This window comes from Salvelinus alpinus, chromosome 10 (genome assembly GCF_045679555.1).
Source record: "Salvelinus alpinus chromosome 10, SLU_Salpinus.1, whole genome shotgun sequence".
Classification (NCBI taxonomy): domain Eukaryota; kingdom Metazoa; phylum Chordata; class Actinopteri; order Salmoniformes; family Salmonidae; genus Salvelinus; species Salvelinus alpinus.
In genome coordinates this window covers 41634689-41662629 of record NC_092095.1, presented here as the reverse complement: position 1 = coordinate 41662629, position 27941 = coordinate 41634689, and the positions used below count along the sequence as shown (strand labels likewise).

The 27941-nt window shown below is 44.5% G+C and overlaps 1 protein-coding gene across 2 annotated transcripts in view; it reads left to right on the top strand.

Annotated features, from left to right (window-relative positions):
• Nucleotides 1–27941, top strand: part of LOC139532059 (zinc finger protein 438-like) — a 99616-nt gene that overhangs the window by 41455 nt on the left and 30220 nt on the right. Inside the window, exon 2 of one of the 2 annotated variants that reach the window (XM_071329180.1) lies at nt 15470–15566. The gene's annotated coding sequence lies outside the window, so the exon portion shown is untranslated. Of the gene's footprint in view, nt 1–15469; nt 15595–27941 lie in introns of both variants that reach the window. The other variant, XM_071329179.1, reaches the window with a different exon arrangement.

Here is a 27941-nt window from a genome sequence, read left to right as displayed (position 1 = left end):
CCTCAGGTCTGATGAAACAATGGCCATAATGACCATCGTTATGTTTGGAGGAAGAAGGGGGAGGCTTGCAAGCCGAAGAACACCATCACAACCGTGAAGCACAGGGGTGGCAGCATGCTGTGGGGGTGCTTTGCTACAGGAGGGACTGGCGCACTTCACAAAATAGATGGCATCATGAGAAGGAAAATTATTAAGACATCAGTCAGGAAGTTACAGCTTGGTCGCAAATGGGTCAAGGGGTATGAATATTTTCTGAAGGCACTGTATCCATCCTTACTTACCGCCATACCTGGCTTCTCTACCTCCCCTCTTGCTGTACTTTGGGGCTGTCAAGAAGATGCGTGCTTGAGGCCGAGGGAGAGAGAGAACTGTGTTTGTCAGCTTTTTAAACCCCAGAAATTGATTCTACTCTCCTCCACTCCTCATCCTAATGACAAGCTAATCTCCCTCTCCGGTTCCTCCTCTCCTCTGCCGATATAAATAGAGGTCTCTTTCTCTCTTTTTTTTTCTCCCCATTTTCACACTGGAAAAATAGCCAGGATGATGAGTTTGCTGTTGCAAGCAATCAATTCTCTGCATTAAATCTCCCAAAAAAAAGGTTACCTATGGCAATAGAAACCCAGGCAGCCACGTAACCCCAATCCTGCGCCTCCTGCCAGTTTTCTATTCAACTAATTAAATAAATGGCTTCGGTCTGGAGAGTGAGCTGGATGAAATGTTAAAATATTGATGTTAATAGTGATGTGAGTTTAGGGCGTTTGTTATGGGGAGCGACAGGCAGACAGGCAGGCTGTAGCTGTGTGGAGGGATTAGGAGTGGCTGTGCCAACCAGGGGGTACCTTAATGATATTAGTAGTGATCTGGTTATTTATGAGGCTAAGTTATTCATGCCCCGTGCTGGCTATCCATCACAGCTTGAGCTGAGTGCTTTGACTGGAGCCAATTATAGTCCAGCTAAATACTGGCGGCCTCTATGGATCGGTACCTGAACATCTTAAAATCATCTGCTGTCTTCCCTACTAGGCCTATTACTCCTCTGCCCCTAGTGATGGCCGTATGTACTGCAACCAGGGTGGTGTTCAGTAGGGAGGGAACGTTTTGAAACACAGTGAACCTGGAAGGTATTACCAGAATGTTGGTCCGTTGGACTCCCTTTTCCTCTCCCTGTCTGAACTCCCCCTCAAACTGCTGTTGACCTGGCTAACAGGCCTGCATCTGAGGGAGAGAAATTAAATTATTAGGCCTACGCAAACACACACCATTTAATCCACATGTGTTGAGTCTCTGGGCTGCAGCGATAATGTTGTTCCTTGGAGTTCCTTGTACCTATGGGATTAAACAGGCTGATGTGGTCCAGAGTCTGATCTCAGGCCAGTCCTTAATGAGCCAAAGCTTAATCTGCCAGAACCGGACAGAATAAAGACACTGCTGCTAAAGTACATCATCAGGATATGTAACATTGGCTATTTGTAATAGTTGATACTCCAGGCTCTCTGTCTGTTGGCATCATATCCAGGGAGGGCTTGGATGCTGTCCGGGTAGTACAGCCCCAGAGACTGAGCTCAGCTCTCTGGTCTCCATCTCTTGTCACCCTGCTTTCTTCTCTTCTATCCCACTCTGTGCGGGGTCGGGAAAAAATGATAGTCATTCTGTTTTCAGGGAAAAAGGAAAAGAGCATGTAATGCGACTTCCACTTTTGGATGTGTGCCTCGTATTACTAAGACTTCACTCCATCTTAACTCATCCTCATTGTGACTCATTCTCGCCATGACCACAATGTGGGGCATCCCGCTCCGGCGTTTCTCTTTCTCCTGCTACGTTAGGTTACTTCTATCCTTGCCGCAACTGTCTCTCTCTCGCTCTGTCTCTCTCTATATCCCTCCCTCTTTCTCCAGTGAGCTGTACGGTGCCTCCTCAGATCTGTGGGGCTTGGAGAGTTATCTCTCTGAGTCCTAGGGAACCACGAGGGTCTCTGTGGGATCAATTTAAAAGGGAAGCGCTTGCCTCTCATCCTCCTCTCCTGGCCAGGCCCTCCTAGCTGATTGGATCTGCTCGCCTGGAATACACAGGCTTTTATCTCTCCTTCTTTAAGTTTTCCGAGCTCTCAGTCTTGTCTTCATAATACAACAGGGTTTCTGTTCCACTTTACAGAGTATCTGTGTGGCCTGGGTTTGCACCTGTGAGACTGTTGTTTCAATCTTCTCAGTTTATTTTTGTACCAACCTATCGGGTGGTAAATCTTTAGTGAGTACTGCTTTTTCTCTGAAGGGAAAAATAAAACGCCTCCCCCTGGTTGACTCCTTAGGCAGCTTTGCTTCTTCACAAACATAACTGTATTCTGGTTAGAAGTGACTCGCAGCTCAAATGTATTATTCACACACAGTGGATATTTCTCCCGTTGGTCACAAAGAGGAGGAGAGGAAAGCTGATGGCTCCTGTGAGCACTCTCTCTGGTCCCTGGCTGAACAGCTGAAGTGTGTCTCTTTTGTAAGACATGAATTACCAGTGACCCTGATGTAAGAACAAGTACAGCGACCAGGGACAGACTGTAGGCTTGTAGAGGGAGAACGCTGCAGGCTTCGCATTGCCCATCTCATAGGGAATTGAGATTGTGGTTTTGTGCCTACCCCAACCATGGCAGGAGGACCCTATGGGCTCTGGTCAAAAGTAGTGCTACCCCAACCATGGCAGGAGGACCCTATGGGTTCTGGTCAAAAGTAGTGCTCCCCCAACCATGGCAGGAGGACCCTATGGGCTATGGTCAAAGGGAGTGCACCATAGAGAATAGAGTGCAATTTGGGACACACACATGCTCTTTTCAGTCACTATAGAGGGCCACCCTGCTTTATTTTCTCATATACAGTTGAAGTCGGAAGTTTACATACATACACTTAGGTTGGAGTCATTTAAACTCGTTTTTCAACCACTGCACAAATGTCTTGTTAACAAACTATAGTTTTGGCAAGTCAGTTAGGACATATACTTTGTGCATGACACAAGTCATTTTTCCAACATTTGTTTACAAACAGATTATTTCACTTATAATTCACTGTATCACAATTCCAGTGAAATATAAATGAAATAATCTGTTTTAACAGTTTTTAAACGGATTTTAAACGGTCGACCTCTACTTGCTACATTGTAAGCTAATTTACTTGTGTGGCTGCTAGCCAAATAGCGTTGCACCTCTGTTGTCATTGATGAAAACGATTTTATGCCGAATGTGTTGCACTAATGTATTTTGTGTGTGAAGCTATCGTTGCACGCCCCTTATCATTCTATTGAAGCCAAAAACACTGACATTCAACTATATACGGTGCATTCGGAAAGTATTCAGACCCTTTGACTTTTTCCAATTGTGTTACGTTACAGCCTTATTCTAAAATGGATTAAACAAATATATTCATCAGTCTACACACAATACCCCATAATGTCAAATCAAAAACCGGTTTTAGTCATTTTTGCAAATTTATAAAAAATGTAAAATGGAAATATCACATTTACATAAGTATTCAGACCCATGAATCAGTACTTTGTTGAAACACCTTTGGCAGCAATTACAGCCTTGAGTGTTCTTGTGTATGACACTACGAGCTTGGCACACCTATATTTGGAGTTTCTCCCATTCGTCTCTGCAAATCCTCTCAAGCGCTGATAGGTTAGATGGGGAGCGTCGCTTCACAGCTTTTTTTTAGGTCTCTCCAGAAACATTCGTTCCGGTTCAAGTCTGGGCTCTGGCTGGGCCACTCAAGGACATTCAGAGACTTGTCCGGAAGCCACTCCTGTGTTGTCTTGGCTGTGTGCTTAGGGTTGTTGGAATTTTAACCTTCGCCCCAGTCTGAGGTCATTAGCCCTCTGGAGAAGGTTTTCATCAAGGATCTCGCTGTACTTTTCTCCGTTCATCTTTCCCTCGATCCTGACTAGTCTCCCAGTCCCTGCCGCTGAAAAACATCCCCACCTTTTGGCGATCTCCAAGCGGACTAACAAGTGCCTTTTACTGAGGAGTGGCTTCCGTCTGGAAACTCTAACATAAAGGCCTGATTGGTGGAGTGCTGCAAAGATGGTTGTCCTTCTAGAAGGTTCTCCCATCTCCACCTTCAACACAGAGGAACTCTGGAGCTCTGTCAGAGTGACCATTGCGTTCTTGGTCACCTCCCTGATCAAGGCCCTTCTCCCCCGATTTCTCAATTTAGCCGGGCAGACAGTTCTAGGAGGTATCTTGGTGGTTCCAAACTTCTTCCATTTAAGAATGATGGAGGCCACTGTGTTCTTTGTACTCAAAACAACTAGAAAACTGACAGTTCAAAGCACGCAGCAGTGATGTATACTTCTCCCGCTGGTCATCTGATAGGGAACAGACTAATAGTGTCGGAATGTGGGTGAGCTTGTTGGCTTCTACTTAGTGGGTCAGGAGGAGTAATTTTCCCTTGAAGGCTTTGACAAGGCTGTACATCTGATTTTTGAAAAGGCCCTTCCCTTGTAGTTTGGAATTCCGTTTATTCGTTAGGGCCATGATGTCCACTGTGAAGGCAAAATCAGCCAACCATTCTTTATCTTGCAGTTGAGGGAACTCATATAACACATGTTCCTTTTCATTTGAAAAAACGCAGCAATCTCCGACTTCAGGTCCCAAACCCTTTTTAGCACCTTAACCAAACTCAGCCATCTCTCGTTTGTGTGTTAGGGGAGATCTGCTTGACCTGTCTCTTCCAACAGTGAGACAAACTGCCTGTGGTTTAAAGATTTTGCTCTTATGAAGTTTACCACTTTAGTGACAGTATCCACAACATGGCTCAATTTCAGAACACATTTACAGAGCACCTCCTGATGAATAATGCAATGCAGGGAAAATAATTTTCTGATCTGGGTTCAGGTCACCTACTTGATCTTGTATCCTTTTCAAAAGGCCAATGTTTTTCCTGTCAAGTTTGGGAACCCATCAGTGGTCACACTGGATAAGTTTTCAAAATTCAGTCCCAGCTTTGCCACACACTTATTAACCTCGTCCAATAAATCTTTCCCTGTGGTTGTGCTCGTCATTGACTGCACTGAAGCAAGCTCCTCTAATTTCAAAGTCTGGGGTTATGCCTCGTCATGTGCATCACTGCTCTCATCCAGGGCCAAGGAGAAATAGGTGAAATCCTTTACCTTGTCTTTCAACTTTTGTTCTATATTCTCTGCGACGTCCTCAACACACTTCATCTTGACAGGGAAACATTTTCAAGCAATTATTTTTTGTCGGGGAAAAGTATTGCCTGCAGAGTCAATTAAACATTCTTTAATGAATTCACCCTCAGTGAATGGCTTGCTGCTTTTGCAACTGAGAAAGCAACTCATTCGATGCACTTGCTCTCTGCTCAGAAGACACATTCCTATATTTCTCTGCATGCTTCGTCTGGAAGTGTCGGGACACCCTACATTCATTGTCTACTTCCTTTTCTTTTAAATCTTTGAAGAAGTAATTTTTGCGCAATTTCGAGCTAGCTTCTATTTGTAACTGTGACGTGTGTGTGTGTGTGTGTGTGTGTCAGCCCGTCAGTCACTGTCTGTCCTCGTGCAGTTATTTTATACGTTGTTTCAAAATAAATGTCCCACAAGCGTTGGGAGTTAAATTATTTCACAAAGGTGAGTTATTCATTCGGCTTTTAATTTGAATAACAATAAAGTTTTTCAAAACTTTACTATCGCAAATTCTTTATGTGATCTGAGCATGATTCCACGGGCCGTATTGAATCAGGTCACTGGCCGCATATGGCCCCCGGGCCGACCTTTGCCCAGGCCTGGCCTAGTAGCTTCCCAAATGGTAATGATGGAATACATTTGAATTGTAACGTTAGTGAGGCACCATGGTAGCCCAGTTCTTGCCAGTTGGATGGGATCACCAACTTTTTCTGTATTACCCATAAGCCAAGGCTTGGCCTACACTAGCCCTCTATACACAAAGTTAACAAACTAACTTCTTAGGTGTTTTTAGATATGAGTCTATTTAGTGAAGCACCCTGCTGTGTCAACAACAGAGCCCTTAGCCTTCTCCCTGGTGACATCACTGCCGTGCACTAATTGAGGTTTAATACCAGGGCACATAGTGGAGAGGGGTGTAATTTTCCTCCCCTACCCGAAATAGAGATGGCAGCTTTTCATGTGGTCGAGGTTAATTTGGGATGCAGTGGTACGGTGCAGCTGCGTGTGATTTTAAACAAACACCTTGCCCTTTGTTTTTGTCTCCAACTTTTAGCGTGAGGTTCGAGGGGAATGGGAAGCAAGACCACCTGTCGATCGGTCATTTTGTTTTGTAATCAAAACAATGACAAGGTGAAGTGTTCTTTGTTATAGCATAAAACTAACTAGACAGATATTGTGTGCCAAATGGCACCTCATTGCCTATATAGGCCTAGTACACTACTTTTGAGCAGGGCGGGTAGGATTTCCATTTGGGACGCAGCAAGTGTTTGGCATTTACTCAGTTAACCAGTAGACATTTGTGAGTAAAATGGAACTGAAGTGAAAATGGTTTCAAGAGCTTTTCAATTAATTTAATCCATAAAACAAAAGGCTACCCATTTCCTCTGTCACCACCATCTAAAGAAACCTAATCACTTTGAATCCAAATCGACATATGCCATTGCCAATCCTTTGCCCTGCGGCTGAGTTGATGTTGAGTTTATAGGCTAGCAGAACGAGAGGCATCGATAGCCCTGTATTATGTAGATAGAATGGCATTTGTGCGTCATTATAAATAACGCACGCACACACACACACAGAGCCTTAATGTGGCTAATGACATTCAACACGCCCAGGAAAACACACATCTCTCTGGCCGCTTGCTCTTTATCCCCGCTATATCAGCGCCTGTATAAACAGCAGGCCTGTTTGAAGTGGAAAGCTTTAATCACAAATGTAATGATTTACATTGCAAGGGGGTTGCTGGTTACTGCCCGGATGTTGATGCTGAAGGAGGGAGGGATGGTCCAATGTAAATGCCTGCCCAGCTCTGTGGAGGGAAAATTAACCTGATAACAGCAATGGATTGTTGGTCAGGACAAAATCAGAATCGCAGTTTTAACAGAAGGTTTGGGTTTAGTTGAACATCCTGGTAGATATGCAGAAACATACACATACACAATGTGATGCCATAGAATATATATAAAAAAACAGGCAGCATACCTTTTCGCCTCCTGTTGTACGTAGTGTAGCAGCCTTGCTCCACTAGTACATACAGCAGTGTTTTAGTGCGTGAAAATTAGATTAGCTACTTAGGTAGCTGACAGAAGCATGCTCTGGTCATCATACTAAGCCTGAGGTTATATTTGAAAAGGTTTGTGGTTTTAGAGCTGACCCCTTAAACGGTTTCTCATCACCATGTCTCTCACTCACTCACTCACTCACACACACACACACACACACACACACACACACACACACACACACACACACACACACACACACACACACACACACACACACACACACACACACACACAGCAGCCTCATGGATCTCTGCTGGGCCAAAGCCTGTTAGCTCCAATTCGTACCGTCTGAGTTCATAACGCGGAGTGTCAGTCAGTTGACTTAAAGCCTCACAGATATGGGACTAGTTCCCTTTCAGTCGGTCACACGGTATACCATACTATGGGGAGTCAACGACGAATCGTATTCACCTGAAGAAAAACTGAAATCGCGCCCAATAGGATAATGGATGCAGAGCCCGGCTTTTGAAGCCCCGCCTTCCTGGGTATAATTCCAGTACTCGCATTAATTTCCTAAATTCTTTGCTCTTCAGTTCACCCGAAGTAAGAACATGACATGCAAATTTACAAACTTTTCAAGCACACACAGACTGCAAGATTCGGCTCGGGACTTGGGTGTATGTTAGTGGGGAGAGAGTACTCGTTCCCTAGATGTTGCAAATTTTGGGTCTGGGTATCGGTTTTTATTTGCTAAAAGCTACCTACTTTCTGCTCTGCTTGTGTAGCTAATTTTTTCCTTGCTTGGTTTGGACTTGTGTTTGCTAAAAACTAGAGGTCGACTGATTTTTCAAGTCCAATATCGATACCGATTTATTGGAGGACCAAAAAAAGGCGATGCCGATTTTTATATATACAGTGGGGAGAACAAGTATTTGATACACTGCCGATTTTGCAGGTTTTCCTACTTACAAAGCATGTAGAGGTCTGTCATTTTTATCATAGGTACACTTCAACTGTGAGAGACGGAATCTAAAACAAAAATCCAGAAAATCACATTGTATGATTTTTAAATAATTAATTTGCATTTTATTGCATGACATAAGTATTTGATCACCTACCAACCAGTAAGAATTCCGGCTCTCACAGACCTGTTAGTTTTTCTTTAAGAAGCCCTCCTGTTCTCCACTCATTACCTGTATTAACTGCACCTGTTTGAACTCGTTACCTGTATAAAAGACACCTGTCCACACACTCAATCAAACAGATTCCAACCTCTCCACAATGGCCAAGACCAGAGAGCTGTGTAAGGACATCAGGGATAAAATTGTAGACCTGCACAAGGCTGGGATGGGCTACAGGACAATAGGCAAGCAGCTTGGTGAGAAGGAAACAACTGTTGGCGCAATTATTAGAAAATGGAAGAAGTTCAAGATGACGGTCAATCACCCTCGGTCTGGGGCTCCATGCAAGATTTCACCTCGTGGGGCATCAATGATCATGAGGAAGGTGAGGGATCAGCCCAGAACTACACGGCAGGACCTGGTCAATGACCTGAAGAGAGCTGGGACCACAGTCTCAAAGAAAACCATTAGTAACACACTACGCCGTCATGGATTAAAATCCTGCAGCGCACGCAAGGTCCCCCTGCTTAAGCCAGTGCATGTCCAGGCCCGTCTGAAGTTTGCCAATGACCATCTGGATGATCCAGAGGAGGAATGGGAGAAGGTCATGTGGTCTGATGAGACAAAAATAGAGCTTTTTGGTCTAACTCCACTCGCCGTGTTTGGAGGAAGAAGAAGTATGAGTACAACCCCAAGAACACCATCCCAACCGTGAAGCATGGAGGTGGAAACATCATTCTTTGGGGATGCTTTTCTGCAAAGGGGACAGGACGACTGCACCGTATTGAGGGGAGGATGGATGGGGCCATGTATCGCAAGATCTTGGCCAACAACCTCCTTCCCTCAGTAAGAGCATTGAAGATGGGTCGTGGCTGGGTCTTCCAGCATGACAACGACACGAAGCACACAGCCATGGCAACTAAGGAGTGGCTCCGTAAGAAGCATCTCAAGGTCCTGGAGTGGCCTAGCCAGTCTCCAGACCTGAACCCAATAGAAAATCTTTGGAGGGAGCTGAAAGTCCGTATTGCCCAGCGACAGCCCCGAAACCTGAAGGATCTGGAGAAGATCTGTAGGGAGGAGTGGGCCAAAATCCCTGCTGCAGTGTGTGCAAACCTAGTCAAGAACTACAGGAAACGTATGATCTCTGTAATTGCAAACAAAGGTTTCTGTACCAAATATTAAGTTCTGCTTTTCTGATGTATCAAATACTTATGTCATGCAATAAAATGCAAATTAATTACTTAAAAATCATACAATGTGATTTTCTGGATTTTTGTTTTAGATTCCGTCTCTCATAGTTGAAGTGTACCTATGATAAAAATTACAGACCTCTACATGCTTTGTAAGTAGGAAAACCTGCAAAATCGGCAGTGTATCAAATACTTGTTCTCCCCACTGTATATATTTGTAATAATGACAATTACAGCAATACTGAATGAAAAATTAACACTTTTATTTTAACTTAATATAATACATCAATAAAATCTATTTAGTCTCAAATAAATAATGAAACCTGTTCAGTTTGGTTTAAATAATGCAAAAACAAAGTTTTTGTAGAAGAAAGTAAAAGTGCAATTTGTGCCATGTAAAAAAGCTAACGTTTAAGTTCCTTGCTCAGAACAGGAGAACATATGAAAGCTGGTGTTTCCTTTTAACATGAGTCTTCAATATTCCCAGGTAAGAAGTTTTAGGTTGTAGTTATTATAGGACTATTTCTCTATACCATTTGTATTTCATATACCTTTCACTATTGGATGTTCTAATAGGTACTTTAGTATTGCCAGCCTAATCTCGGGAGTTGATAGGCTTGAAGTCATAAACAATGCTTGAAGCATTGCGAAGAGCTGCTGGCAAATGCACGAAAGTGCTGTTTGAAAGAATGCTATGAGCCTGCTGCTGCCTACCACTGCTCAGTCAGACTGCTCTATCAAATCATAGACTTAATTATAATATAATAACACACAGAAATACGAGCCTTAGGTCATTAATATGGTCAAATCCGGAAACTATCATTTCGAAAACAAAACGTTTATTCTTTCAGTGAAATACGGAACCGTTCCATATTTTATCTAACGGGTGGCATCCATAAGTCTAAATATTGCTGTTACATTGCACATCCTTCAATGTTATGTCATAATTACGTAAAATTCTGGCAAATTAGCTCGCAACGAGCCAGGCGGCCCAAACTGTTGCATATACCCTGACTCTGCGTGCAATGAACGCAAGAGAAGTGATTCAATTTCCCTAGTTTAATATTGCCTGCTAACATGAATTTCTTTAAACTAAATATACACGTTTAAAAAAAAATATGCTTCTGTGTATTGATTTTAAGAAAGGCATTAATGTTTATGGTTAGGTACAGTCGTGCAACAATTGTGCTTTTTTCCGCAAATGCCCTTTTGTTAAATCATCCCCCGTTTGGCGAAGTTGGCTGTCTTTGTTTTGAAGAAATAGCCAGGCGGCCCAAACTGCTGCATATACCCTGACTCTGTTGCACAGAACGTGACAAAATTGACAAAAAGTGACAAAATTGCCCTAGTTAAAAGAAATTCATGTTAGCAGGCAATATTAACTAAATATGCACGTTTAAAAATATATACTTGTGTATTGATTTTAAGAAAGGTGTTGATGTTTATGGTTAGGTTAACATTGATGCAACGACAGTGCTTTTTTCGCGAATGCGCTTGTTAAATCACCGTTTGGCGAAGAGGCTGTGATTCAATGATAAATTAACAGGCACCGCATCAATTATATGCAACACAGGACAAGCTAGATAAACTAGTAATATCATCAACCATGTGTAGCTAACTAGTGATTATGTTTAGATTTGTTTTTTATAAGATACATTTAATGCTAGCTAGCATCTTAGCTTGCTGCACTCGCATAACAGGTAGTCAGCCTGCCACGCAGTCTCCTCGTGGAGTGCAATGTAATCGGCCATGATCGGTGTCCAGAAATGCCGATTACCGATTGTTATGAACTTGAAATCAGCCCTAATTAATCCTACTAAAAACCCACTAATTTCTGTTCTGCTTGTGTAGCCAGTGCTTCCTTGCTTGAGTAAGATGGCCAGTGGTAAGAGTAAGTTCAAAAAAGGCTGACCAGCCAAGTTTGAACCTCCGACCATGCCCTTGCTCATATGGTTTCACAATGAAATTTAAAGATACGAGTGCTCTCCTGTTTGCCTGGTGTGAAAATACTCGCAGGAAGCTTTGGCTCGAACCAGTTCGTGTGACCATGGTCTCTTGCTGGGTTCACCTTCCGTTGGAGTAGGGCTGACTTTGTGAGAAAAATTGGGGCTGCTAGTAAAGGGTCTTCCAGTGAAGCGACCTTGGTAATGGGGTTGTCTGAGGTAGGGAGAGAGCAACGGTGGTCAGCATTAATTGGGATGTCATCCCAGCCGAGTGAGGCTCATTCCGGTTTCTCTGGCAGTGTTCAGAGTCGGGATTCCGAGGTAGTGTCCGAGGCAGCCTAAAGCCCCGGCTTTGGATTGCGGCTGGGGAGAGTGAACCATTGGTGGTTAATGCGCCTTTGATGGAGCTGTGTCGTAGGGCAGCAGATCACCTGGGGGTGGATTGGCTGTCTTCTCCCCCGCAGTGGAGTTCCTCTAGGTTTGGGGGAACGTATTTACCTCCTGTCCCTGCAGCGGTGAAGCGTCGCTTACCCCTGTTTTAAAGGTTTCGCCGATGAGCTAAAAGCGACCTGGGATCCCTCTGTCTGGTGATACCAGGTTATGGCGAGTTAATGAATGTGGAGGCTATGAAAGAGGCAGGGCTCGTTTGCTCACCTCCGATATATGGAAAGTTGGCGAGTTACTTAGTTCCGGAGGCTAACAAGGGGGCTAATTCTAGCACAGTGCTTCTGAATAAACAGTGTCGGTTCTCGGTGGATCAGCTGGACAAAGTGTACCAGGAGAGGGCAGTATCATCCAGGTGAGGGCATAATAAACACAGTTCCTTCCCCACATTCAGACACAAGGTTGTCAAGAGCGGTGGATATGAAAACAAGCATTCCAATAAGAACAAAAATTATCCCAGTCCTCAGGGTGGCGCTCTGCCCCTTCAGGAAATAATGTATAGGAGACTGGCAGCGTGACCCGTCCAGTGGCGTGGCATGCGCAGTTTCACCATGGGTGATGACAGTGACTAAGGGATACAGTCTCTGCAGTTCGCTGTGGTCCCTTCTTCGTTTCGTGGTGTAATAAAGCCAATTGTCCTCGAGGTCAAAGCCCAGGCTACTCGGGTGGTCCCCGTCTCACATGTACAGAGCGGTTACAGTGTGTACTACTTAGTTCCCAAGAGCGATGGAACGTTTCGTCCTATCCGGGACTTGGGTGTTTTAGAAAAGCACATCAAGGTTTGCAAGTTCAAAATGCTCACACTAAGCCGGCGATTGGTTCATGTCCTTGCATATTTGCATGTGGCTACACATCTTCCCCACAGAAAGTTTTGGAGGTTTCATTTCGAGGGTGTGCCCTAAGAGTTTCTGGTCCTGTCTTTCTGTCTCTCCCTATCGCCCAGCACATTTTCTATGGTAGTGGAAGCAGCTTTGGCACCGGTGTGGTGCCAAGGCAGCAGGTGGAACGCCACGCTGGTTTCCCATATTCAGTCTCTGGGGTTCATAGTGAATCACAAGAAAATCACAAGACTCCCGCTGAGCGCATTCAGTTTCTGGGTCTCTTTCTGGACTCTGTTCTGAATCGTGTTTTGTCCCAGCAGAGCAGGGTCACATTCCGGCTCTGTCTGGCACAATTTCAGCTGGGGCACACTTTTTTTGCTTGTGCCTGCGGTTATTGGGTCTGATGGCCTCTGATAGCTGTGGTGCCTCTGAGACTTCTGCTGATATGTGTGTTTCAGCGCAGACTGCTATGTGTCTTGACGCATCTCGCCACTGCCATCAGTTGCTCAAGGTATCCCCGTTGTACCTAAGGGTGTTGACTCCTTTGAGGGACGCGTGACTGCTGTTGCAGGGGGTTCTCATGGGCCGGGTATTGTCCCGCAGGCGGATCATGACACACATCCTTATTGGGATGGGGAGTGCTGGTTGTGGGCTACTGGGAAAGAGGGATTTGGTCAACAGCACAAAGGGCGCTGCATATCAATTACCTAGAGCTACTGACTGCTAGCACTGAGGCGTTTCCTTCCGATGTTGGAGGGCCAGAATGTGTTGGTAAGGTCCGACAACCTAAACCCTGGCCAGTTATTTGCTCGTATGGAGCAGTGCGCATTTCCTGTTGCGCAGGGCGACGTATCTTCCCGGATCTCTGTGTGGGAGCAGATCTAATTTCCAGGAGTAGAGACTGCACCCCTTGGTGGTTGCCCAGGGGCCGATGTATATCTGACGTATATCTTTATGAATCGCGAAAGCGCGTATTGTCGTCCGTTCTTCTCAATGAGGGATCTAGGCGCACCGTTGGGAACGGATGCTTTGGCGTATCAGTGGCCTCGCACCCTGCTCTATGCGTTTCCTCCGTGGGACCTAATTCAGGCCACCGTGGAGAGGGTCCGTCAGAAGGAGGGTCTGTTGTTGATTCTGGTGGCTGCCCATTGGCCCAGACAATCCTGTTTCCCGGAGATCATCCACATGGTTCCATGTCGTCGGGATCTGTTGTCCCAGGCACACGGGAGAGTTTGGCACCGACGACCGCAGATAAGGGATCTGGGCGTTTGGCCCTTGAAAAGTTTAATTTGACGGCTAGGAGTTTACCCTCAAACTTGATTACGACTATATAGTTTGCACGTGCGCCCTTTACGAGAGGGAATGTATACATATAAGTGGCACGCATTTTAAGGGTTAGTGTCAGGTTAAGAGTTTCTCCTTTTCAGAGTTCTTTGGTGGACATTTTGATGTTCTTGCAAGAGCTTTTTGAGCAGGGCCTTTCTTTTTTCCACATTGACGGTTTATATGGCAGCCATCTCGGCGTATCATGTAGGGATTGACGGCTCTACCCTGGGGTCTCATCCTCTGGTGGGTGTGGTTCCTGAAAGGCGTACGTCAGCTCAGACCAGTGTCTTAAGTCTATGGCACTGACTTGTGACCTGGTTTTGGTCCTGGACATTATGTGTGAGCCTCCGTTTTAACCATTGGATTTGACCTGATACCTCATTCCCTCCTTCAGGGAACAGTAGCTATATTCATAACTGTATGCTCACTCACTCACTCACTCACTATCTCTCCCTCTTTCTCATGCTCTGTCTCTCTCTCTGGAAAGAACATGCATATTACTGTGGGATATTCAAGAACTTTCTGTACTGTGGTTGTATTCTGAAATTCTGACTCATATTACAGCACTGTTGTTATATTTAGGGGCGGTTTCCCGGACACACACTAAGACTAGTCTTGGACTGCGAAACACTTTTAATTGAGATTCACCATTAATCTTGCTTTTAAATGTATGTTTAGAGTTTAGTGTTCCTATTTACATATGTTGCTTAAGGTTTTACTAAAGCATTTATTTAGACTAATCTTTGTAAAGTAGAATTAAAGCTGCTTCGCCCAGATGAGTCACTATATGTTGTAAATTAAAAACAAGTACTTAAGACTGCAGAAGAACAGAGGCAGCATTCCAGAGTCGCGTGTCCACCCTTCTCATCCTCTATAATTCATCCTGACATCTAGAGCCATTATTCTATGAATATGCACTGAAAACACTGCTCTGCACTTGTGTGTGCGCGTTACCGTTACTCTGAAACAATGGAGGTGTCAGGGTGAATTCTCTCTCCTCTGGCAGAGTACTCCGAGAGCTTAGTGATGTACCCAGGGTTTTGCTGAGTTGCAGGTGAATGATGGTGTCTTGAGGTTTTCCTCTTTATTTTCCCTCCCTTGTCTTTTCCCCCTTTTTTTTCTCCTGCTTTTCAATCTTGAGTTGTTTTAACAAGGTTGTTGGAAGAGGATAAGGCGTGTTAAATGAATAATTTACACACTAGAGCACTCTTTCTTTATTTAATATAGAGCCTCACAGGGTGGCTGGGCCGGCCGACCTGGTACGCTAAACGAGGCGTCGCTCTGGTTAATGTAGTGGCAGGTGGCAGCAGGCCTTTAGTTTGTGTGTGCGTGGGTACGTGTGTGTGTGGGGGAAATAAATGTGATTTTACAGTAGTATATTTAGTTTCATTCATTCAGTATAGTATACTCAGTTGTCTTGTTGTGTTTGTGTTCCAGGGGCCCGTGGAGAGGGTCAGGGACAGGATCGGACCCCTGTCACTGTCGCTGGGAGAGAGGAGGTGCCACAACACAGGAAGTAGGAGCCACAACAGAGGTAGGAAGAGGAGGGAACAAGCACATTGGTAATAATAAACGCTTCTCCAGGCATCACAAAGATATGTCTACATCTTTGTATGTCCAACAGGCACTGTTTGGTCACGTAAAATAACTAGGTCTACGTGAAGACGGAGAAACCCCTAAAAGTGTACCGTACCTCTTCATGTTCAGGGCAGGGATAAGTGTTCCTCTGCTCTCCTCATCATCTCCTGTTTACACAGACAGCCAGAGCAAAAGGAGCGCCAAATGAACCGTCCACATCTCCTCTTCTCTGTGTGATCCTCCTCTCTCCTCCTCACAGGAGAGTCAAATCCCTCAGCTATCATTGACCTCGTTCTAACAATAGATAATCTAACTCAGCCATCACATCTTTCACCATCTCCCGTTTTCTTTTTTTCCCATCAACCCTTACTGTAATGGCTGAAAAGGACTGGATTAGTTTATCCTGAATGGCTTTCACCTGTCCTGCCGTGACAGGTCAGTGTTCATGGAGGAAAGGTCACGAGGAAAGGAAGCTAGCTGCCTCGATTGAGACAAAGCCACTGTCTTCCCTCTGCCTTATGCCTGCTCTCCATTCCTCTCTTGAGCCTAGTACAGTCCGTTCCTGTCTCTCTAACCTAGCGCAGTGCTTACCCTCCCCCCCACCATAAAGCTAGCTAGTGAGGGTAAGGTTGTGTCTGTCTATCTGTGTGTTTGTGGTTAATTTAACAGCATCACTGAAGGTAACTACAGTAATTATCCAGGGTTCCCTTTGATCTTGCCAGACAATGTTTCCCAGGTTCTAATGCCCATCAAAGACTCTGGAGCAGCTGCTCAATTAGTGCAGTAACCTTTTCTAACTTTGTGTGAGAGAGGGAGAGCGAGAGAGACAGGCTTTCACCTTTCCCTCCCTATACCTCAGGAATGAGCACTGTGTTCTTCAGTTCAGTGCTAACTAACCAGACCTGGGTTTAAGTGGTATTTGATTTTTATTCAAATATTTTTAGCGTTTGATTGGAGTGTCAGACTGGTGGGTTTTTCAGTTTCTGAACTATTCCATTTGTTCCATTGCGCCAGACAAGCTCAAACAAGAACAGTTAAATTATTTGAAAGATTTCAAATACGATTTGAACCCAGGTCTTTTGAGTGTCATTCTTCAGCACTAACAGACAAAATTGCTCTCATTCAGTTCGTACATTCAGTATGCATTAATGCACAGGCACAAACACGCACACACACGCACAAACAGGACGCGACTGCGTTGTCTGTGAGGGCTGTGTGGACTGTTTCTGGGTCTTTATAGTGTGTGTGTGTGTGTGTGTTCATGTGTTTGCAAATGCATGCATGTCTGTCTTTGTTAGTGTATGGAATTTGAGCTAAGCTTTCATCTGTAAACAGGTGCTCAAACAGAGCCACAAGACCCATTTTTATACTAGTGAGGTTCTATATAATAAGTACTAATACTCCAGGCTACTCGATGTAAAGTAAGAGAATGTTGCCTTAACTTGAGGTGACCTGCTTTTAGAAACTTCACATCACCTCTTAGAGGAGGAGAACCTGTGGGATGATATTCCTCTGCATATTCCTTTGATCTCAGGGAGCAGTCATCATTAAAGAAGAGAGGACCGAGTCAGGGTGCCTCTTACTTTAGCCCCTCTGCTACCTATACCTGGTGCATCTAGCACTACCACACCCCCACCGTAAGATCACCCTTCTCTGAAGCATAAAGCTGCCCTTCACTTCAAACAGCTCCTTGAGGTGCCTTGGTGTAGTCAAAGCCAATGCCACCCTGTCCTTCACCACCCAGTCTGCTGATAGTGGTACACTGCCCTTGGATTGAGGGATGTTAATTTCTCCTCCCGTCCTCTCTGTTTATTGGTCTCTCTGTTCCTCACGTCCCTGAACCTGCTTGAGGGAGAGAGAGAGACTTTCTTTAATGATACATTTTCATATCATTAAAACCTCACCACCCCCTTTCAAAAAAAAGGCTGCAAACTCAGCTTACCCTCTACCCACGAAACAAAACAACATCACAATAACCAAAACCTCACCCTTTCTACAACCGTATATCATGAAAACTATTCATTTAAACAGAGTATGAAGGTAGACCCTTAAGCAAGGTTGTGACCCACTTCCTCAACCTAAAACATTTCCTGGGTGAGAGGACACCATAACCCTAATTTTTCACAGTGTGTTGTACTGATCTTACAAACTTTCCCAGATCGCAAAAAAAATGCTTCAAGATTAACCTTATTTTCCCCTTAGTCTCATTCAGGAAACTTGACAGTTCCCTCACCGTGTACCTTGACCCCTCTGCCTGACTGGCTGTCAGCTCTGGACCCATTGAGGAGGAGTCTGAAAAGAAAGCCTTCCTTATCGTCCTCTTCCTCAGACTTGCCTTCCTCTTCCTTTTCTCCATCTCCCAACCTGACCACCTGCCCTTGGGGTATATACGTACGGTCACTGTGGTCCCCACTGTTCCTTGGTGTCTTTGACCACACCAGCCTCTCCCCTCCCACCTCCTTTCTTCTCCCACTTTTTCCTCTTCCACATGACACCCTCCTCCACCCCCCTAGTCGCTTACCCTTCCCCACTATACTCTCCTCATCCACTAGCATAGCCTGACTAGGCCCAGTCTCATCTACACCACCATCTATAGCATGACTAAGCCCAGCCTCTGCTGCCTGCGCCTCATGGCCCCCTTGACCTGCATTTCCCCAACTGGCGCTTGTACCCTCACCTTGTCTACGGCCTTAATGTGGGCACCGCTGCTCCCAAGTGGAGCTGCGGTCTAAGGCACTGCAGATTGTGATTAATAAAACGGCGCAGGAGTAGAAGGCTGACGTTCTATGTGTCCCCAACCGATTGTGTTTTTTTTATTTTTTTTATTTGCGTTGTTTGTAACTTTAGTTTTTAACTTATTTTGTACATAATCTTGCCGCTACCGTCTCTTATGACCAAAAATTACTTCTGGACATCAGAACTGTGATTACTCACCACGGACTGGCAGAATCCTTTTTTTCCTCTAACGAGTCTGATGAGCCCGACGTGAATGAATTACTGCTTTCTTGGGAACAGGCACAGATCCCTGTGATTTGCGTGAAGAGGAGGCCATGAAAAGGGGCCAGAGGGCGGGCTGCCTTCTGAGAATTCGTAGGCGATCAAATAAACCCCCACTTCCTTCCATTCTGCTAGCAAACGTGCAATCTTTGGAGAATAAATCGATGACCTACGCAGAAGATTAAACTACCAACGGGACATTCAAAACTGTAATATCTTATGCTTCCCGGAGTCGTGGCTAAACGACGGTACTATCAACATACAGCTGGCTGGTTATACACTCTACAAGCAAGAGCGAACAGCGGCGTCTGTTAAGACAAGGGGCGGCGGACTATGTATTTTTGTAAATAACAGCTGGTGAACGATATCTATGGAAGTCTCAAACTGTTACCCACCTGAGGTGTAGAGTATCTCATGATAAGCTGTAGACCACCCAATCTACCTGGAGAGTTTTCATCTGTATTTTTCGTAGCTGTTTACATACCACCAAAGACTGAGGCTGGCACTAATAGAGCATTGAATGAGCTGTATTCCACCATAAGCAAACAAGAAAACGCTCACTCGGAGGCGGCGCTCCTAGTAGACGGGGTCTTTAATGCAGGGAAACTTAAATACGTTTTACCAAATTTCTATCAGCATGTTAAATGTGCAACCAAAGGGGGAAAAACTCTGGACCACCTTTACTCCACACACAGAGAGGCATTCAAAGCTCTCCCTCACCCCCCATTTGGCAAATCTGACCAAATTCCTGTTTACAAGCAAAAGTTAAAGCAGGAAGCACCAGTGACTAGATCAATAAAAAGTGGTCAGATGAAGCAGATGCTAAGCTACAGGACTGTTTTGCTTGCACAGACTGGAATATGGTCCGGGATTCCGCCGATGGCATTGAGGAGTACACCACATCAGTCATTGGCTTCGTCAATAAGTGCATCAATGATATCGTCCCCACAGTGACCGTATGTACAGTTGAAGTCGGAAGTTTACATACACCTTAGCCAACTACATTTAAACTCAGTTTTTCACAGTTCCTGAAATTTAATCCTAGTAACAATTCCCTGTTTTAGGTCAGATAGGATCACCACTATATTTTAAGAATGTGAAAGAATAATAGTAGAGAGAATGATATATTTCAGCTTTTATTTCTTTCATCACATTCCCAGTGGGTCAGAAGTTTACATACACTCAATTAGTATTTGGTAGCATTGCCTTTAAATTGTTTAACTTGGGTCAAACGTGTCGGGTAGCCTTCCACAAGCTTCCCACAATAAGCTGGGTGAATTTTGGCCCATTCCTCCTGACAGAGCTGGTGTAACTGAGTCCGGTTTCTAGGCCTCCTTGCTCGCACATGCTTTTTCAGTTCTGCCCACAAATTTTCTATAGAATTGAGGTCAGGGCTTTGTGATGGCCACTCCAATACCATGACTTTGTTGTCCTTAAGCCATTTTGCCACAACTTTGGAAGTATGCTTGGGGTCATTGTCCATTTGGAAGACCCATTTGTGACCAAGCTTTAACTTCCTGACTGATGTCTTAAGATGTTGCTTCAATATATCCACATCATTTTCATTCCTCATGATGCCATCTATTTTGTGACGTGCGCCAGTCCCTCCTGCAGCAAAGCACCCCCACAACATGATGCTGCTACCCTCGTGCTTCACGGTTAGGATGGTGTTCTTCAGCTTGCAAGCCTCCCCCTTTTTCCTCCAAACATAACGATGGTCATAATGACTAAACAGTTATTTTTTTTGTTTCATCAGACCAGAGGACATTTCTCCAAAAAGTACAATCTTTGTCCCCATGTGGAGTTGCAAACCGTAGTCTGGCTTTTTTATGGCGGTTTTGGAGCAGTGGCTTCTTCCTTGCTGAGCGGCCTTTCGGGTTATGTCGATATTGGACTCGTTTTACTGTGGATATATATACTTTTGTACCTGTTTCCTCCAGCGTCTTCACAAGGTCATTTGCTGTTCTTCTGGGATTAATTTGCACTTTTCACATCAATGTACGTTCATCTCTAGGAGACAGAACGCGTCTCCTTCCTGAGCGGTAGGACGGCTGCGTGGTCCCATGGTGTTCATACTTGCGTATTATTGTTTGTACAGATGAACGTGGTACCTTCAGGCTTTTGGAAATTGCTCCCAAGGATGAACCAGACTTGTGGAGGTCTACAAATGTTTTCCTGAAGTCTTGGCTGATTTGTTTTGATTTTCCCATGATGTCACGCAAAGAGGCACTGAGTTGGAAGGTAGGTCTTGAAATACATCCACGGTACACCTCCAATTGACTCAAATTATATCAATTAGCCTATCCGAAGCTTCTAAAGCCATGACAACATTTTCTGAAATTTTCCAAGCTGTTTAAAGGCACAGTCAACTTAGTGTATGTAAACTTCTGACCCACTGGAATTGTGATGCAGTGAAATAATCTGTCTGTAAACAATTGTTGGAAAAATTACTTCTGTCATGCACAAAGTAGATGTCCTAACCGACTTGCCAAAACTATAGTTTGTTAAGAAGACATTTGTGGAGTGGTTGAAAAACAAGTTTTATTGAGTCCAACCTAAGTGTATGTAAACTTCCGACTTCAACTGTATATACCCCAACCAGATGCCATGGATTATAGGCAACATCACTGAGCTGAAGGCTAGAGCTACCACTTTCAAGGAGCGGGACTCTAACCCGGAAGCTTATAAGAAATCCTGCTATGCCCTCCGACGAAAACCATCAAACAGGCAATGCATCCATACAGGACAAAGATCGAATCGTACTACACCGACTCATTGGAGCAAACTATTACAGACTACAAAGGGAAGCACAGCTGAGAGCTGCCCAGTGACACGAGCCTACCAGACGAGTCAAACTACTTCTATGCTCTCATCGAGGTAAATAACACTGAAACATGCATGAGAAAACCAGCTGTTCCGGAAGAATGTGTGATCACGCTCTCCGCAGCCGATGTGAGTAAGACCTGTACTGCGAGCATGTGCTGACCAACTGGCAAGTGTCTTCACTGACATTTTTAGCCTCTCCCTGTCCGAGTCTGTAATACCAACATGTTTTAAGCAGACCACCATAGTGCCTGTGCCCAAGAACAAAAAGGTAACTGGCCTAAATGACTACCAAATCGTAGCACTCATGCCTGTAGCCATGAAGTGCTTTGAAAGGTTGGTCATGGCTCACGTCAACACCACTATCCCAGAAACCCTTGACCCACTCCAATTTACATACCGCCCCAACAGATCAACAGATGATGCAATCTCTATTGCACTCCACACTGCCCTTTCCCTCCTGGACAAAAGGAACACCTATATGAGAATGTTATTCATTGACTACAGCTCAGCGTTCAATACCATAGTGCCCACAAAGCTCATCACTAAGCTAAGGACCCTGGGACTAAACACCTCCCTCTGCAACTGAATCCTGGACTTCCTGACGGGCCTCCCCCAGGTGGTAAGGGTAGATACAATGCATCCTCCACGCTGATCCTCAACACAGGGGCCTCTCAGGCATGCGTTCTCAGTCCCCTCCTGTACTCCCTGTTCACTCATGACTGCACGGCCAGGCACGACTCCAACACAATCATTAAGTTTGACGATTACACAACCGTGGTAGGCCTGATCAACGACGAGGCGACGAGCCAATAGGGAGGTCAGTGACCTGGCCGTGTGGTGCCAGGGCAACAACCTCTCCCCCAATGTGATCAAGACAAAGGAGATGATTGTGGACAACAGGAAAAATAGGACCGAGCACGCCCCCATTCTCATCGACGGGGCTGCGGTGGAGCAGGCTGAGAGCTTCAAGTTCTTGGTGTCCACATCACCAACACACTAACATGGTCCAAGCACACCAAGACAGTCGTGAAGAGGGCACAACAAAAACTATTCCCTCTCAGGAGACTGAAAAGATTTGACATGGGTCCTCAGATCCTCAAAAGGTTCTACAGCTGCACCATCGAGCATCCCGACTGTTTGCATCACTGCCTGATATGGCAACTGCTCGGCCTCAGACCGCAAGGCACTACAGAGGGTAGTGTGAATGGCCCCGTACAAGCTTCCTGCCATCCAGGACCTCTATACCGGGCAGTGTTAGAGGAAGACCCTAAACATTGTCAAAGAATCCAGCCACCCTAGTCATAGACTGTTCTCTCTGCTACTGCACGGCAAACGGTACCGGAGCGCCAAGTCTAGGTCCAAGAAGCTTCTAAGCAGCTTCTACCCCCAAGCCATGAGACTCCTGAACATCTAATCAAATGGCCACCCAGACTATTTGCATTGCCCCTCCCCCTCTTTTACACCGCTGCTACTCTGTTGTTATCGTCTATGCATAGTCACTTTAAGAACTCTACCTACATGTACATATACCCCCCTGTATATAGTCTCGCTATTGTTATTTTACTGCTGCTCTTTAATTACTTGTTACTTTATTTATTATTCTTATCTGTATTTTTTTAAACTGCATTGTTTGTTAGGGGTTCATAGGTAAGGTCTACACATGTTGTATTCGGCGCATGTGACTAATAACATTTGATTTAATTGTTTGGTCAATAGGCTGTTGGTTGACTGAGATTTATTTAGTCAAACAGTTGCAAATTATATATATTTTTCAAACACAAGACACCTGTCTGATTCGCGCCTGTCTCAGAGGACTAATCCATTGCAGAGGCTGCGGGGATGGCACAGGCCATCACTCAGGCATCAGCAATGGAAGGCACTCGTGCCGTGAGGGTATTTGCCTTCTCAGTGCTTGAAACGTCACTATAGACACCATGGTTCGAATCCAGGCTTTACCACAACCGGCCGTGATTGGGAGTCCCATAGGGCGGCGCACAATTGGCCCAGCATCGTCCGGGTTTGGCTGGTGTAGGCCGTCATTGTAAATAAGAATTTGTTCTTAACTGACTTGCCTAGTTAAATAAAGGTTACATTTAAAATTTAAATAAAAAATTATGCCCAAAATCACCACACTCAAAACACTGCAGACTGTCTGTGCTGGCAAACCCCGCGTAGAGCCTCTCCTCATGCCTTACTTTAAAATGCACATTTAACTGTTATTCATTGTTGTTCAGAAATATGAACACTTGCCTTACGGATTGAAACAACAAATATTCCACTAGCAATCAGCCTGCAGTCAACTCTTTTCATGAACACAACCACCGCTTTTGTTCATTCTGTATAAATTCAGCTCCTACCTGTTCACCGACTTTGAGCAGAGAGAGCTCCCCCTCAAACTTCACTTGACCTGGCTGGCAGGCCTGCATCTGAGGTGTTGGAATGCTATAGATCCAGTGACGCTTTCCTTTCCTTTAGCTAGCTCCCCCTTATCTCAACAACCCCTTCCCGGCTCACTTCCTGTAAGGAGATCCTACATCACAGAGAGATGATGGAGAACTTCCCCACCTCTCTGACTGCGCCCCATGTTCTACCATTTAATCTGTGTAGTGTACACAGTACATAGCGCCTAAAATTAGAAGGCCACAAGATTCCTTCCATCCTAGTGTTGTTTTGATGTGTTCTACTGTTTCGTGATGTGTTGTTGGTTGTGTTCTGTAGCGTGATCATTAAGGTGGGACTGGGGAAGCAGGTGTTTTCTTAGTGTCCCTCTCAAGGTTGCCACAGCATCACTTTCCCCCACTGGGGGAGAACTTAATTAAAATAGTTTGTGAGCCAGCACTAGAGGAGAGGTTGTGTATATCTCTCTCTCTTGTGTGTGTGTGTGAGAGAGAAAGGGAAAGCCTACTTTGTAAGGAGAGCAGCACATCACTTGTTACTGCCCTTCCATCTTGTGCTTTCCAATCTTTCTATACTAGTTAGGCTCACATCTATATATTTTCTCTACCTCCACTAACAAATGACAGCACAAACCCCCCCCCCCCCCCCCCTCTCTTCCTTACCACTCTTTAGTAATGTCTGACCTATTCTACGTTTGCGTCTCAAATGGCACCCTATTCCCTAGTGCACCGCTTTTGACCAGAGCCCTATGGGCCCTGTTCAAAAGTAGTGCCCTACATATGGAATAGGGTGCCATTTTAGACACAGTGGGTCCAAATGTGTTAGAGAAGTGAAAGGTCAGGTAAAGGTTTAGTGTGGAACACTGTTAGAAGACTAACACACACTTCCTGCTCCTTAACCCTCTGGAAATGTTGGTCTCATCCAGAGTCTGCTTCCCAAATGGCACCCTATTTCCTTTATAGTCCACTACTTTTGATCAGTGCCCATATAGCGGACTATATAGAAAATAGGGTGCCATTTGGGACACAGCCAGAGAGCTGAGAAAAAAACACACTCTCTCGCTCTCTCTCTTCTAACCCGGACGTGACATCACCTAGGCCTGGTGACAGACGGGACCGTTGGTGTGACACACACACAAAAACACACACGCACACGCACAAGACTTCGATCATCCAGGAGGACACGGACATGTGTACGTGTGTACCCGTGAAAGAACCCTAACAGTGTTATGGAAATGACACACAACCACACACACACGTCCTCGTCAACAACAAGGCCAGGTCAAAGTTGATTGGCTGGTTTGCAGCATCCTGCCTTTCTCCTCTCCTCTCTCTTCTGCACAGGAAATGAATACCTCTCTGTCCACGGTGGCTCCTTCCGACAGAATTCTCACTCTAGTATATGGAAGTCTACAGCCATATATTGTCATTTTCGAAGGAGCACATTACATATGGAGGTCGGCTTGAACAGATCCGATTGTATCACAAAAGTAGACAGAATATCTTCACTACTCTATCAATTAAGCAAGATTTTGCTTAAAAAAACGAATTACTTGGAAACATCATTTGAAAAACAACATGGAATCCTTTCTCTTTTGGCAGAATTCAGAATGCTGAGGGTTTATCCTCTTTCCCCCCTCCATTGACTTGGGTATTGATTGATCCACATCCCTATTCAGAGCCAAGCGGCTAGATCGTAATTGGAATGCCATTTCTCTCTTATTGATCTGTTCAGGTGACAGCTAATGACACACGGTGGTCTGCTTCTGTTCCTGTATGTCCACTCTGCATGGGACTGTATACCATGGGCTACGTCCTAAATGGCAACCAATTTCATATGTGGTGCACTACTTTTGACCATTGGGCATGTACACTGAGTATACCAAACATTAGGAACACCTTCCTAATATTGAGTTGCACCCTCAATTTGTTGGTGCATGGACTCTACAAGGTGTCGAAAGCGTTCCACAGGGATGCTGGCCGATGTTGAGTCCAATGCTTCCCACAGTTGTGTCAAGTTGGCTGGATGTTCTTTGGGTAGTGGAACATTCTTGATACACACAGGAAACTGTAGCGACGAAAACCCTAGGACCGTTGCAGTTCTTGGCTCAAACCGGTGTGCCTGGCACCTACTACCGTACCCCGTTCAAAGGCACTTAAATATTTATGAAATTTTGTCAGCCGGTTATTGTCATGCAAAATACTGCCGATCTGACGTTAATTTACTGATAATTAACATAAACACGTTTAGCATCTCCAGGCCTCTGCATACAAGCCACTGATGCACGCCTTTGTAACATCTACATTTTAAAAAGTCTAATAAATGTATTTCATTTGCACCATAATACATCAAATATTTATTTTAGTCAGGTCTAAAGAAACATGATATGAAGAAAATGTATTTCAGAAGAACAAAATATGAGTTGGCCTACTGTAGGCCTATGTTATTTGGCTATGCGCCATGCTGTAGGCTGGTTCATTTAGCTGAGAAGATATGCTTATAAGTCCTGTGACATTATTTTATATGATTTTCATAGTAAGAATAATATAATTGAGCTGAATAAAATAGAAAGGATATTTTTCCTATTATGGTGCGAGGGCACATAGGAAGTGGCTATGTTGAGCGTAAAAGTGATCATTTGATGTAACAGGTCCTATATGCTAGATTTAGAGTTAATTTGGCAAATTTAGTTGTGAATGATACAAAACTTAGACTGTCTTACAAATCAAAACATATATGGGCTGCATGGTGCAACTATAGGCTATTGATGATTTGAGAAAGTAGGAAAAAGGTTCTGCTGCACAGCTGTTCTCTCATCAAATGGCCATATTTTCACCGATCAGAATATTCTCAATTTAATCTTGTCTTTACTTATCTGTCACATTGTTTTCAATTTAGAATGGAATATTATCAAATGGGCAGGAACAGGGTTTTATAGCTGAACATTTGCTTAATATGAGCAGATGAGACACTCCATGCATCAACCACTGTTTGATGAGCATGCTCTCGCTGCCCAACAGGTGGACCTTGTTCCTGCATCTACCCAGTGCTTAATTTGGGAAACAATCTGTTCGGGAACATTGATAGTAACATGTTTTCGCAACTAAACTGTTGACAGCACTTCTGCATGGCCCAGTAAGGAATAAAGGAGAGCGAGGAGGAGATGGAAACGCATGGTTGTGACATATTATGTATAGCTAAAGGTAATGTGTCACCTACTTAATTATAAAAATATAAAAAACTATTACTAGGCTATTCAAAATTAAATACAAATTCACTAATTGTAGGCTAACTGCACAATCAATGAACCAAAAGCATCGCCTAGGGCAGGGGTGGGCAAACTTTTCCGCTCAAGGGCACATCGGGATTTTGAAATTCAACGGAGGGCAGAATTGTTTGGGGGACCAATTGTTTGTTAAAATTAATTTGCGGGGCCTCCCGAGTGGCGCAGCGGTCTAAAGCTGATATGCATACCTATATAACGTAGGTAGATGATGTAATGGCGCAACAAAAAATACTGCGCTGCACAGCATTCCTAACCTAGCCCACAATGTCTGCTGTGTGGATCTGTTTTCAAGTTTCAAAGGAAGATAACCAAAAGGCCATATGCAACATTTGTGCTGCTATTATTTCCCGAGGAGGGGAGAAGGTGAAATCTTTCAATACCACAAACCTAATTGCTCATTTGAAAGTGCACCACCCCCAGACATTCAGCGACTACTTCGAACAAAAGCAGAAAAATAAGAAAACAAGTTCAAGTCGAGCAGTCATTTGAAAGAGTAAGAACATTTCTCAAAGGCGAAATCCATTAACGCCAAGATAATGGAATGCATTGCCCTTGACAATCAACCGTTCTCTGTCGTGGATGATGTTGGATGTCAGAATGGACTCACTGTTCCAAAATGTGAATTACACGCAACAGGCCAGTTAACACGTGCTGCCTGCTAATTATCTATAGGCTGTTTCAACTTGTCAATTTCAAATTATTTTCGAACAAGTTGTATTTTTTAACAGTTTGAATTGAGGTGTGTTCCACCTCCTCGTTAATTCACATAGAAGTAGTAAATTTCAGCTTTGCGGACAACGTTGCTTTACTGAGCCGGGTAAACTT